Source organism: Gallinula chloropus, assembly GCF_964237585.1.
Source record: "Gallinula chloropus genome assembly, chromosome: 5".
Classification (NCBI taxonomy): Eukaryota; Metazoa; Chordata; class Aves; order Gruiformes; family Rallidae; genus Gallinula; species Gallinula chloropus.
In genome coordinates, this window is record NC_140090.1 from 20,818,645 (window position 1) to 20,834,401 (window position 15,757).

The window sequence follows — 15,757 nt, forward strand, 5'->3', positions numbered from 1 at the left end:
TGAGAAGGAACTAGTGTACTCTCATTTCTACCTCAAGGAAACAAAACTATCCTCTCCACTCCCCCCCGCCCCCCCCCCCCCCCCCCAAAAAAAAAAAACCAAAAGCCCTAATACTGCAGTTATGACCATCACCCAGCATAACAGCTCTCTGTAATTATGTAAGTTGAATCTGAAAGCCTTTAATTTGGTAGCAGTGAGGGACAGCTGTGCTTTAAATGACATCATGAGATATGAAGGCTGATATGACAGCAGCTGGTGCTCATGGGAGTGGACTAAATGCCTTCAAACCTCCCTTTCTCTACTAGTGAATATATAGTTAAGTAACATGCCCATTATTGTCACTAGAATGCTTGCTTTCATCAAAGCTTGCAGCTTAGCTTCGTTTCTGCTCACAGAGAAGACATCCTAATCTTGCCAATTCACGTTGCAAAAAGTATCTTAATACTCAGGAAAACCTTTGATTCAGAAGTCACTGTCAGCTGTGTTCTCACTCTCACTGAAGTTAATGTCTATCAGAGCATAGTGACCTTACAAAATAAGCCACTTTTTTTTTCTAGGTTGAAGGCCTTGATGCATTAGTCTCTTCCGTTGTCCTTGTAAACCTTTGCAAGCTGTTCCACTCTGCAAATGCACTCCTTAAACTCAGGTAGGAAGATTTTTTGTTCTGGATATTAATAATTGATGAACCAGTAACCATTAAACTGGGGTTTATTGTTATATAGTCAAATGGATCTTTTAATTATTTCCTTATATGCCATATTCCAAGCTGTTACCGGTCCTTGCAATAGAAACTCCCACTGACTTTCTGGTAAGTGCAGTCAGTGCCACAATACAAGCCATTGTGATTAGTGACTGTTAGAAACAGTCACATACTGTTCTCTTTCATATGAATATCAAAGCCTTTTTTTTAAGTATTATCTCACGGTTCTATTGCCCAGGCCACAGATGTAGGAAATGCGTCTTTGTCTCAACAACTCTGAATTTGAGGGGCCTTGAAGGAGGGGGCTTAAAGGAGTAGTGGAGCCTGCTTGAGCTTCTCGGCAGAGCTTGAGAACAGATACAGCCTTGGTCTTGTTAGACCTTGTTCCACAACATCACAGCTAGCATTCCATAGTAGGAACCACTGTTAAAGTAGTTAAATCTTCACATCCTCCCTATCTAGTTTTTCAGGTGAGACCATGAGAACACATTTTGCTGTTAACTTGCTGTTGCTAGTTAAATTAAATCACCAGTTTAACATTTCATTCCAGCACCATAAGCACCAGTGGCTCATTACCTTAATCATGATGGCACACCAATGATTTCAAACGTTCAATAATCAGAACTGTGCGTACCTTTGGAATATTTACACACGTACTGGCAACAATAGCCTTTTTGCAGCAGATGCCTTTTGAAACCTGCAGAAATCAGAGTTTCTGCTATGGTGATTTGAATGAATTTAGGATATAGTCACATGGACTAAATATTATTGTTGCTTTTGAACTACAGTTTTATATCATTAAGATGTTGTGGAGGTGTCTGGCTTAGTGAGGCTTCTACCGGGAATGAACTCTGTAGCTGTGAATAGATAAAACTCAGACAGAAAAGAATTGATCTAGGAACTTCTGTGGCTTTCATCACTGTAGGATATGAACATCTCATGCATATTAATAAATTAATCTTCACCTACCAAAAGGCTGGGGATGTAATTATCACAATTTCACAACTGGAAACAGAGAAAGCTTACGGGATTTGCTAAAGGTCTTCCAAGAAGTCTGTAGCAAAACTGGGGCTATAGCACATATTTTCTCAGGATGGGATTTCACACAACCTCTCAGCAAGATCAGGGACCTAATCTGGCTGACAGCTAATTCCTGGTTTGGCTCAGCTGAAAACATTAGCTAGTTCACCAGGCAGCCAAGCAAGTGATAGGATAAACAAGAGAGACATGAGAAAAATGTGGCCAATAGCAGGGAATAAACCACCATTTACGCAGGAACACAGTTTTAGCTTTGTTAGATGGTCATGAAATGACACTAAATCCAAAACAAATAACTTAGTTATAAAAGGCTATTCGTCATTTGAGTAAATGATCCTAGCCTTTCCTCATTTTATATTTATAGGATCAGGGAAGGAACAGTTCATACTTTACTGGAAAGTTGCAAACTTCAATTCAGTGATGTTTATAAAATACTTGAGTTTTTGGGATTGAAACACTTTAAAATGCTTTTCTTTCAGTTTAGTAGATGTAAGCTGAAATGATTTTGTCATATAATCCAAATGCCTTAAGTGTGTCTGTATATAAAACCCAACCATTAAACAAAAATCTGTGATTACATTTAAAATTTTTTAATTTTTATTTTTTCTGATAGAAAACCTGAGGTCTGTTGGGTAGTGCTTTCTGGGAAATCAAAATGACAGTTAAAAACAAAATAAAAATTGCTCATATTTCATGCTTTCTTTCCAGCATTATGATTTGCAAATGAAAAATTAACTTGTCCAGAGCTGCTGGCTAAATTTCCCCTCAAGGAATTCAACAAGATTCCCAGTCCAACTTATGCATTACAAAAAGTTCAGGCTTCTCTCTCTCAGGGCACCTTGCTCTGCTTTCACAGGACTGGCAGAACTCCTCAGCCCAGGTCATCCTCGAAGAAGAAAGTTGTTTAATGAAGAGCTCCTTCTTGAGCAAGCTGTGTCAGGGAGCAGCAAGGGCTGGGCTGCCCTGTGAGGGCAGGTGGGCTGGGAGCTAGGGGCAGTGGCCTTGGTAAGCAGGGAAGTCTGACAGGACCCCAGCTAGGTGATGGGGGGCAGTCCCAGGGATGGCAGCCTAGGTTGGTGACAGTCTGATGACTGCCAGGCAAGTCTGTAGGGACAGGAGGGGTCCAAGATGCAGCTGGGAAGCTCAGTCAGCAAGACAGGGTCAGGATCAGTGGAGTGCAAGACTGGGCACTACTGCAGTGTAGTTGGCTCAGGCAGGGACCGAGCATAGCTACAGTGTGGCTCACGCAAGGACCCCCGGCAAGGGCCTCAGCTTGAACAGGGCCGAGGACCCAGGCCAGGCTTCTCATGGCTACTTTTTGCAACTTGTCTGTTATCACAGCACCCAAATCTAAGGTTACAGAGCAGCACCATGTCCTACTGGCCTTGAGTACAGACAGCAAAACCCCTAGGAGTAGGGAAAGAAGTTATAAATGCAGTTGATATTCTCAGTATTAAGAAGTCTCAAGTGTTTCTTTTGTTAGGAGTGTTTGCCGTGCCCACTATTAATTTCCAGTCACAGGACAGAGCAAAGTACTGTTAGCATAGCTTCAGATTTGGATTCAGAAGACTGCCTATTGCTATTTTTCCCTCTACTCTAGTAAAGTGCTGAAACATAGCAATCTACCCAAAGGGGAAAGATCAGAATTTGCCATTCTTTCCCAATTATCAGTTAAAGCTCACAAAGCTTTCTAGTCCCAAGACAAGCTATGGAATAATGTCTGAAACAAAAATCTGGCAACAAATGAGTAGTCTTTGCTCTAGGAATATTAAAATGCCAGTCAAGGCATTAAATATAGAACTCAAATCTAAAGAAAAATCTTTCTTCCTCAGAACAATGGGGTACTTTACAATTCCTGAACAGTCTAATTCCTTTCTCTCCGATCTGTAAGAAAGGCTAAAAAATACAGTAACAATTGCTTTGGATGTTCACAGTGTTAGAAAAACATTTGTTGACTCAAATGTTTAGATTTTAGTCTTCTTTAAAAGACCTTTAACAATTGCTTTGGGTGTTGCATCATTTGTGTAATTGAAGAAAAGGGAGCTTTAAGTGTGGCAGTATAAACAACTTTACTCTCTAATGCATCCCTCATTTGTTTTTTATTTCTTTAAAAATCTTATTTATCCATGAATGACAGAAACCGAAACTCATCAGTATTATGTTTTTAATAGTCAAGAAACAGATTAGGCACAACCTATATTTAAGTTTTATTGACATATCATTAAAACAAAGAAAACATACCCAGCAGACATTATTATTCACAGATGCCACACCATAGAAGTCCTACATTTAGTATATACCACTAGGTATAACATGCCAATAAATTCCTTGTAATTTTGTTGCAATCATTAAAAATGAGTGCATGAAAATCAAATACCATGGTATAAGCAGGTCTTGTTGTTACAGCCTGTAAGGCATCCTCTTCAAATATGGTGAAAAAATCAGAGCTCTGACCCAGTACTCTGGCCAGTATGATTGTGCCCACAAATCTAATTATAGCAGTGGAAACCACACTTCGACTAGTTCTCTTTGCTATGCTTATGTAAGGGTGCTTATTGTACTAAAATGAAAACCTAATTTTGCCAATATACAGGAAAACATTTGGAAGTGGTGCCAATAAAAAGCAGTTTTTCCTCTGTTGGTAAATAAGTCCTAGTGTAGGCACAGCTGTCTTACCAGTGATTACACCAACACGTGGCATAGTGCTGGTATGAAAGTACTTGCTGATATAGGTCATAGCACTTACACAGTGTCAGCTGAAGTGGTGTAGTTCTGGGATGTAATCTTTGAGTGGCACCAGAGAAAGCTGTATGGGAAGAGGATGCTACAAGCAAGAGGAGTAGGCACAGGTCACTCTGAGATGCGTAGGATCCACGGTGAACATTGCTGGGTAACAACCAGAAGGGAATCATAGTATGTGATGGGAAGAATGGGGCAACTGGAAGCTCTAGGAAAAATAAATACCTGGCAGTACAAGAGACAACAGGAAGGTACTTAAACAGAGCTTTCATATGAATCTGTAGTGTCAGTGAAAAAAAACCCCTCTGGGATAATGACTTAATTTTTTATGTAACTAAAACCCTTTAACACATCATGCACATCAGACCCTGTTTACTTAGAAGTTTACTACAGTGCTGAATTACAAAGACTTGAGCATTTTACTACACATATATCTGAAATCTATGAGAGCAATGTCTTTTAACCAAGAGAAAGTAGAACCGTAAGGGAATATGCAACCTGCCTAAGCTGTGCACCTTTAGGATCTTTCTTTGGTTTCCTACAGTGGATTGGCTTGTGGCTGGAACTGTCAACAGAGACTTGATTCCCTGTCTTTCAGCAGTCCGAAATCTTGGCTAGCCCGCTAACATGTTGAGACAAGGAAAGTTGTCCACTCTAGGAAAGATGCTTCAGAGGGTAGAAAAATTGTGATGTTCCATGTAGAACTGAGATCCAGCATGGTCCTGAGAGAGAAAAAGGGGGCAGAACTAAAAATCCAAGAAGACCTGCCAGTGCTTCTAATGACAGCAGCACATATGAGAGCAATACCTGATATACAGAAAACAAAGAAATGCCATGAAAACGTGTGCTTCCCTGAGTGAACAGGAGTGAAAGGCAGGCAGGTAAATAACAACTAGGTAAAAAAACCCAGATGATTGACTTGAACAAAACATGGCCTGTGATTGCCAAAAATATATCTGAAGAGCAGAGCCTTCAAAGTTCTGGCCATTAGAACAGGTTGGGACAGTAGGTATCCAACTCCACTTACTGATTCCAGAACAAGATCCCACCAAGTCAAGTTTTTTAAAAGAGAGTACTGATCTTTAAGATGTTAGAGAAATGTGTAACAAAAAAAAAAAAAAGGAGGTGGGGGAACAGGTGAAATCTTCCATAGGTTTGTTTATGCTGATGGCAAAAATATGTACTTTAATAGTCTTAATTTGCTGGAACAGATTTGCAAAAGGAGTATCTCAGCAAAGCAACTGGTTGACAAAGGCCAGGCTTGTTTAGCTAAATAAATATTCTAGGTTTCAGTTTACATGGCACAGGTTTAAGCAGGCCACAATAAAGTTGGTCATCTTCTTCCCTCAATTCAGTGGGATAGATGATAGTCATTTTAAAGTAATACCATTTATACTAAAGAGGATTGTAGTGAAACAGTGTCAGATTCAGCTTCATTGATGCCATATCCTGTTATTTAGTAGTGCAAAGTATAATTTAACAATTCTAACAATGAGTCATTGTTGGTAACCTGCAGATGGTTTTGATAGAAAACTCCAAACTAGAATCCTAATAATGGAAGAAGCTGGAGGCAGAAGAAGGCATGGGATGTGCAAACCTATAAAAAAATAGAAAACCTCAAATAATAAAGGTGTTGAGTACCTAGGAATTTATGCCTCTTTGAAAAAAAGACAAAAAATGGAAATAAGTCATCACAACCAATAAGGTCATTTCCAGCCAGAGACAGTGAAAGGATCATTAGCCACCTCCCAGAAAGGAGATCATGCACCTATAGAATGAACTGTAAGAGTGACGCTTTGCTGCAGAACTGAGGCAAGACCATGAAAACCCCTGATACAAAACAACCAGAACAAATTAATTGTGACAGTGATATTTCAACTGAGAATTCACATAATTTTTAAGCCACTTAAGTAGGCTCCATTTATGACCTGGAAATTTGAAAAATACCCATATGTGTTTAAAAGCTGTCCATAAAGAAAGGGGAAGCAGTAATATCAGCTGAGGACTTTTGTGTGGTCACTTACACCACCTCAGCTGAAGGGCAAGAACTCCTTTCTCTGCTGCAAGCTTTTTAGCAAGTGGATACCTGAATGTATTTCAAGAATCTATTAATACGATAGATAAGGAAGACCAAACAGGTTTTGTACTTGCTTTTACATCTGACAGTTTTTCTCTAATTGGCAGAAACGTGGTAGACTTTAATTATGGGAAAGGAAATGAGTATTTCCTCCACTGCTTTGTCAGACAAGGAATAAACTACAAGTTCTTTTTTGTTAATTCTCCAAAGACTCCCAGCAAGTGATAATACAGAAAGGGCTTTTTGTTGTCTCTCCCTTAAAGGGATAAGTTTATGTCATCTCTTGTACTTTTGAAGTTATCAAAGAGTATTTTTCACTGGTTGAAATGTAAACTCAAAATATGTAGGAGTTATAACATTTGCAAGACATATTTCTTCTGCTGCAGTAAAATCATACTATTTTTAATGAAGCAGACAACAAGGGTTCCTTTTCACACTAATTGTGTGCATATTTATATTCTCTGATAGAGTTCACTGTATGAATGCTGTATTGAACAATTAAACAACAGCAGACTTACAGAGACAGAGTGAGAAATTAGGAAATATATTTACTTTTTTGATTCAGATCTTGTCTGACAAATGTTTTAAATAATAAAGTAATACTTTTCATTAGTGCCTCAGATTCTGGGCTGTAAACTACGTTGTTTCAATTAACATTTGCACTACAGATAGTACAAGTCCCCTTCAAAGCTATTTAGAAATTCTGGCAAAGTATTTATCCATCTGTGTAACCTCTGTGAAGCACTGGTATATGAACTAGTCCAAAAGCAGGGAGAAGAATTTAAATCAGTTTAAATGTGTTTTACTCCCAAATGACAAATATTTCAGATTTAAAAGAGAAAAACATTTGCCAGGTATATTTGTAGAGAACTTAAAGATGACTCACTGTAAGTGCAGGACTCAGCCCTCGTGTCTAAGGCTCACTGGCATCAGTACAAGTGAAGCATCAGCATACGTATGACGAGACCCTTCAGGAAACTGCCTCTGCTGACTGGACTGACCTGGAGCTGGAAGTAGTGCCGCTTATTCACCATCACTATTAGAACTGTTTTCTTAGGGCAGGTATCCAACCATATTTAAACACCTGTGCATCCCAATGGCAATGTGAGATCTCTGAACAAGCTTCAGGGTTCAAAACTCACTATTACTTTTAAATGGAAATCTTATATTCTGCAGAGCTGGGCACTGATTCAAGTACTAGATAAATATATCAGGCAGGCTGCCTTCAGCTGTGGGCAATTGCAACCTGACACACACATTATGAATCAGGAAAATAACCTGTATTGATTTGTATTAGTGCTGATCTCATATTCATCAGCAAGATTCAGGTGACATTTCCATCTCTTGGTCTATTATAACTTCCTACTGTTTGCAGAAGCAAGCCAGGCAAAAGCCAAAGAACTACTCCTTTCAAATGGGAGATTTCATAACAGGAAGAGCCTATGTTTTTTCAAGTTTGAAGTATTTTTAACATAGTGCCTCACAAGTTGCTGAGCAGGCTAGCCTGGATGCTAGACCCACCTGCTTAATGGACAAAGAGTAATACCTCAGGCAGATAAACAGACTTTCTCCAGCTGCAGTGTCAACACAGTCTCAGACTCCACCACCATCAGTCTACAGTGTCTCTGCAGAGAAAGCCACCAAGCATCATTTCGCAGCAGCCCCAAACTGCAAGGAGACCATGAACTGATTTCAGTGCAGCTGCTACTCAGCCAGGTGACAGGGCCAGGTACACGCTGTAATCAGAGACAAAAGGACCATCAGTTTCTAGATTTGTAGGTGTCATAGTTTAACCCAGCAGGCAGCTAAAGCAACTACAGAGCCATTTGCTCACTGGGATGGGAGAGAGAATCGAACAGAAAAGGTAAAACTCCTGGGTTTTGATAAAGACAGAAAAGGAAAAACAAAATAATACAAAACAAGTGATGCACAGCACAATTGCACACCACCCACTGACCGATACACAGATAGTCCCAGAGCCATGTTAATACCTTTGAGCAGCCTGACCCCTTATATACCAAGCGTGATGTCATATGATATGGAGTATCCCTTAATCCAGTCAGGGTCAGCTGTCCTGGCTGTGTCCCCTCCCAGCTTCTTAGGCACCCACTGCCGCCTTGCTGGTGGGGCAGTATGAGAAGCTGAAAAGTGCTTGACTGCTTTGCAACAACTAAAATGTTAGTGCATTATCAACATTATTCTCGTCTTAAATCCAACCACAGCACTATACCAGCTGCTAGGAAGAAAATTAACTCTATCCCAGATAAAACCAGGATAGTAGGGTAATTTTTAATTCCCACTCTTGCCTACTCTTTGGTTATAAGTTCAGCTTCCTAAGCAATTTGCAGAAGCTTGAATTATTTTTAGCAGGTGGATCTGTACATCCTTCTGCTACTTACAGTCTGTTCAGTGTCAGAGAGGTTTTGATAGACTGCAGTTTATATATCTTTATAGTCTTAGCAACATGGTTATGGAAGAGAATAGTCTCATCATTCTAATTGATACTTTTGGGGGAGTGAAGAGGGAAGACAAGTTTTTAGGTCACAATCTCTTCAGTTCTGAAGTAGAAGCAGCAAGCTTGGAGATGGGTGCAGGTCAGAACCAGAGATAGTTGGCAAGGACAGAAATGCTCCTTGCCTTCAGGAGAAAGTTTTTAGGGAAGAGTTACTACTGCAGCTCTTCCCTCAGTCTCATCCCAGACTGCTTCCCTGAGATGAACCCAGGAAGAGCAAAATGTTATTTCGCTACCTATTAAAAATAATAAATTCAGTACAGATAATTTTTGCCATACTGGGCCTGCTGTTATTCCAGAGCTACTGACTGTCTACATGCTACAGCCCTGACAGCTTCTCTGCCTCCCTCCTTGTTTGTCAGGCATCTGTGCCTTGCAGGTGCCAATCACCCTTTTCTCTCAACCTGTTCAAAGGGTTTAAACTCCATGTAGTTGCTCCCTCCTATTTTGCCTGAGGTTTAGTGACTGTGTTACAGGACTGAAGAATGTGTGTGTGTTCAAGCATTTGTTTATTCTCTCCAGCAGTATCAGTGTTTGATAGAAGATGTGATCTCCCATCTTTATCCCACCATAGCTTCACAATACCACTTCTTATTCTTCTATGTACATTGATTACTTTTCCCCATGGTCAGGATGGGGAAGGAATAAGCCAGGCGAAGTCCACTCTGCAGCTTAGATGAAGGCCTGAATTTAGGCGTAGTCTCCAAGATGAGGAGCAGAGGCCCCAAGTGAGGTAGCTCGTAGCTCTTCACAGCAGGCCAGGCCAGGTCACCAAGCCACAGTGTATTGGAGCAGGCCTTGACCACAGGCAGCAAAACCTCTGCAAGGAGATATTGCCTGGTGCTGCTCTCAGGACTCTGACAGTCCTATGGCTTCGTTTTAACTCAGTTTTGTCCCCTGGGAGTTCATTTTTGCAAATGATAGGGGCAGCCTGTGGGATCCATAGTCACAGGAGAAGTGGTGAGCCTTGACATGGGGCTGTCCCATCCAACAGAGCTCCAAAGTTTAGGACCAGAACCTCCCAAGTGCTGCAATATTTAAAGAGAAGCTAATGCAGGTTAAGATTTTGTACTAATTATGTTATTGACATAGAAGTTTTATGTGTCTTTTAAACAAGTCTTATAAAAGTCCATATTTAAATGGACAGGAAAAGAGAACAGAGGAAGAGAGAATCACTGAAGGTTTTCCGTGATTTGCACCAGTTCAATTCCCTGTTGTATATGTGCACACATAATGAACATTAAAAATAATTAGGTTGGTATATGGTGCAGTAAACAAAGCTCTTTTTAAGACAACTGCAAAAACAGATGGGTTGCTAATGTGCAGGCACACAGAGAAGTTGCGTGTTACTGGAATTACCTTGTCGCCTTCTGTTCCTTGCATTCACTTTGGAGGGTTAAATACTTGTTTTGCACAGCTCTCTGGAAGTGTGGAAAAAGCCATCCCACTATCATGCTGGCATACGAAAAAGGTGAATCCTTCCATAGTTTATGTTTCTTCAAATACAGTATTTGGCATGAACAATGATTTGTTTAAACTATTTGTAATGATTTGATTTTCCCTTTCAAAAAGATAATGCAGTCTAGACCCCACCCTCAGACTTCAAACACTCCCTGGGGGCCCAGAGGGCCAGAAAACAGAAACCCAGGTCTTCCAGAATAGTCTGCTCTTCCTGCCTTTGTGGGGATGGGGAAGCTGAGGCACAGGCAAGTGAGACAAATATAAAACAGATTAATAAAAAAATATTACCACTATCCTATGGTATGCTTGCTGAGATACACCAGTGTTCATGGGAGCTACAGCTCAGCCCATGGAAAGGCTGGATTTTGCTCCCACTGAATGCCCTTGCCCGGGGCAGCTTGTTCAGTCTCTGCATCAGCACTGCACCAGGTGCTGCCACGGTCAGGAAACTCTCCCAGCCTGGCACTATTTAACAGAGCAAGGCTGTGATTTTCTCTGGTTATACCAATAGACCCTTGGTAAAGCAACTAATTAAATTAGGATGACAGAGCTGAGATTTGTATCTTTTTCATTATTATGTGACAATAAAATCCTTTATCAGCAGAAATTGTGGACCACGTAACACTTGAAGTGATAAACTACTAAAATAGGAGCTGAGATGAAGTACCAACTATGAAAATTGTCACCTGGGTTTTTTGTGGTGTTTATGCTTTTTACTGTAAGAAATGTCTTGATATCGTAGGCTGCAGTCTTAGAATCAATGAAGTCATCTCTCTGCAAAGTCATTGTGGCAACTAAAGACACTGTCATAAAGTTTAAAAAGAAAAAAAGACTTCCTTTTCTGTTCCAGTCATCATTATTATGATTAAAGTATTAGAGAGTGAGGGAAAGAAAATGGAAATCACTTCCCAAAACCATAGAGTTGAAGACATGTATTTATTTTACAGCATTACTGTGACTTCCACCAAGGTTGCCTAAAACCTGTCTCTTGCCATTTGTCTGCATTTTGGTTTTGGAACGCATTTTTTTTGTGGTGGGATGTCCCAGGAATTTGTTGAGGGAATATGAGGTTCTAGTCCACATCCTTAACGGATTCTTTTGTTCCTGACCATGGCCACATTTGGGAAGGCAAACAGAAGGTAACCCTGGCAATGGACACTCCTCTGCATAACAGAGATAATTTTAAAAGGTAGATTGGATCACACACCAGATCAAAGTGTGATACCAGAGTGAGGTTCTTCTACAAGATGCATAGGTGCCTTCTTCAGCAGTAATGTAATTCCCCTTTTCAACACCTTGGTAGCAGAGTAATGCTAACTCAATTAATAGTTCTAGTTGCACTTTCCTAATCTCTCTATGTCCTGTACAATGATAGTCAAGCTTTGAGCTACTGAAATTCCAGTTAAAATCCTGAGATCTAATTCCTGCTGCCTAGACATCCTTTTCCCCCATTGCCACTTAAGTATTTGTATCTTCCTGTCTTTTACCCCTTCCAGACCTCAATCTTTGGTTCAGATGGCACCCAAATGCTCTTCTCACCTGAAATCTATCATGTCACAAGGCTTTTTCAGCTATTCTTCTCCCAGACTAATCTAAGGCTCCAGATTACCATTAAGACCGATGCTCATTTTACCTCTGCAATGGAAATCAAACCATTGGGAGCCAATCAACTTATTCCTTAGAGGAAGGCTGAAGTCAGATGGTGATCACCTGCCTGACCTCCACAGGAATAGAGAGGCATCTCCTGGGAACTCAAGCAGGTTGTTCCCTCCTCCACTTCTCTGGGCAATCGAGGTGTCCAAGGTTTGATCCCTGTCATTTTTCCTGACCTTTTTCCTATGGTACTGGAGAGAGAATTGCTTGCCTGAGCTTGATGTATTAAATTAAATTTCTAAGTATGTAATATTTATGTTTTGTGGATGAAAGTATATGGTAAAGCAATTCTATGTATGAATTTCACATTTTTATGTTGAAATTGCAGCGGGAATTTAGGAAGGCAAAATGATGCAGTGACTGAGGCATACAAAGAAGCCAGCAGTAAGGTAACCACTTCTCCTGATTTTTCCATAGAATTTGATTTTAAAAAGGATGCTGTAGTGTCTTTGGTGATCAGATATGCCATAGTACTTTCCATAAGCACTGCAATTTTAATGAACCTCTATAGCTGCGTGTAAGGAAGAGAAGAATCTACAGAGTCTCTTGACTACTGAAGTACTTTCAGATTGCATTTCAGAATCCTGTATTGAATCAACTTTTTTTTTAGTCTTTGATCCTAGTCGTCTTCTGCAAAACCCACTAACACTCCTTTGTATACTCTGCTAACCCTATTCCAGGAATTCAGAAGCCCTGTCATAGTTGCATTGCAACCTTTGTGGAATTCTTGTTTTCTTCAGTGAGTTCTTCAAGCTTTGACTAAAAATAAAGTGCTAAAAATTTAAGGAGTTATTGCTCAGACTGGAGCTGAAGAGTCATTCCCAGCTTTATATTCAGATGATGGCTCTATGCAGTTAAAATCAGTGGTCTCAAAGGAATAGCAGCTCAAAACTGAGACAAATCTACAATCAATTAGATCTCTTATTTGGATACTCGCAAAATGCCAGTTCTTATAGCACAGTGGATAGGATACTTTATCACAAGAATTCCTACATGCAAAATATACAGATTTTTTTTTAATGCATGATCTTTGAAATCACAGAGGGAAAATTAAACATATATTTTTCTTGTATTACATAATGTTAGGTAGTTTGCTAACCAATGCAGCCATCACATACTGCAAATCACTTATTTCCAGGCAGTTAACATCATTACCCGTGTGATTGCTTGGGCAAGCTTTTGGCTGTGTACTCTGTTGTTTTAACTGATTTGGTCCTGTTTGATCTGTGGTAACATGCCAGGGTGACAGTGGCTTGCTTTTCCACTCAAATGTCTTCCTTTTCTATGCTTTGATCAACCTTTTTGTGTCTGGACATTAATTCACAGATTAAGTGAGCTTTTGCTTTTCCTAGAAGACATCATTCAGATTTAAAAGGTGAAAGTTTTTCACTTCCCTCATGGTGAAATCTGATCAGGCAGCCTAGAAAAATTAAGTGGTGCTACTGGATTTCTAATTGTCTCTGCTCTGATTAACTGCCATTTATCTCTCTTATTTTGTCTTCCTGCTCTTGACTGAGTACTTCTTATGATGTCTGTACAGGGACACTGAAACTCTGTGGTTTCACTAGTAATTCAAGCATTTTAACTGTTTAAGGGAAGAATGAAAATATCTGCAAGAAAAAAAAAAGAATTTTAAGAAAGCTGATTTCTTTTGAGTGCTGTTACTCCCCTTTCTACACTTGAAGCTCTCCCTTATGTAAATAAATATTTTTTGCAGATGCCTGGCAAAATCAAATTGTAGTTACAATTGAATCTGATACATCCAGCACTGGGACCACAGTTTGTCCTTAAAGGAGAAGGGACTTGCTCACCAGATAGATTTTCCTCCCACCGCTCCCCACTCCCCCACCATCTCCCTCTGCTGTGATTATCCACTTCATATGCCTCAATACCAATAGAAAAGTCACCCTTGTTCAGAAAATGTTGGCTAATAACATAAAGCCTGAGGGACTGCAGAAAATGCTGACCTCCAGCTTTGAGACAGCAACTTGCGCCTGGTTTGTGCAGAGGAACAGATTTGTCTGAAAGAACAAGAGACTGTAGAGCTGAATGCAGATTTTTTTGAGGATTTTTAAAATTATTTTTGAAGGAATTGGAGGCTCCATCTTGTGCCCTAACTCTAGCTGAAAAGAGAATTCCCAGTGAGTACATTCAGGTAATAGCAGCATTTGGTGTTTTGCAGTGGACTTCCAAATTCTGCTTTATTATGTGAAGAACTATTTGAAAGAATTCCTCCTTCAGACTGTGAGATGTACAACTCTGACACCATGCATAAGGTGTAGGACTGTTATTTACTTCTTGTAAACTTTCCAGTGAGATGTGAAAGTGCACTTCACTGAAGATGCCATTTCATATCTGGATTAGGCTCTATCCTGGTGAAATTAGATCCTAATTAACAATATTAAACATTGAATGTACATCAAATATTGCAGTGCCACAAAAGGAAGAACACAGAGAATTTCCCAACATTATTTAAGTGATTTTTCAAATCAAATACATCTCCAGGCTATATATCTATATTAAGATCAATGAGTTTCTTTTATACTGGGAAAAAAAGAGAGTCATTTTCCTTAAATAGCAGTTTGCCATTGTAGGACATAATAACCTTGAACATTCAATTTAGTGGGAGATTTTTTTCATTTGACCCAAAGGACATAAGTTCACGCTCTTACTCAGATATATATTCAGCAAAAACCATTAGTTTTTGAACACATAGATAAGGCAGCTTAATCTTACATCTACTGAAGATGACAGGATATTTCTGTCATGAGGAAAATGCAGCTTTTAGTGCATGCATGAATTAACATAGGTGTCCTTGGTACGTATTTATACATGAACTGCATGACCAGTGTGGCAGTCCAGCACCTCTAACTGGTTGCAAATAAAAGAACCTGTCAGCTCCAAAAGAACGTTTATATTCAGCCATGAGAGCATAGAAATCCTCCCTAGCTCTTGAAACATGTAGTAACAGACATGAGCTACCAAATTAGATAGTCAGTAATGTGCATTTTAAAAAGAACCCTGAATATGCATAGTGACATTGGCAATAAAATATATTTGTAAGAACCTGTAATAGGAGAAATTCACATGTAGGAGAAAATGGAGGGTGTCTGCCTCAACTATTTAAGGTTAACTATTCAGCTTTAATCTAAGAGTCTATTTTCACCTTGATGAATGATTATTAGTATAAGTGGATGCATGTCAATGCATGAATCCTTCAGAGAGGAAGTGCTGACTAATGGTTAGAAAATTATTAAAACCATAGTGGCCAAATCTACTTCTTTATAAACATCTCTTATGGTACATGTGAATTGATTTCATAGTACTGAGCTACCCTAAAGGGGTACAGTGAGATCTAATTAATATTTGCAGCACATCATGTCTGGGTGAAAAAAAGCTAATAGAATCCTAAATTATTAGTGCCCACATGTCTTCAGAACTGTGACTTATGAGGAACTGTCCAGGTTGCCATAAAGCATTACATGGAAACGCAGCGATATGGGCTGTTTCACCATCTCATCAATTTGTACCTGAGTCTTATTTTTAATAACAGTTTTCTTCCAAACTACTGACAATC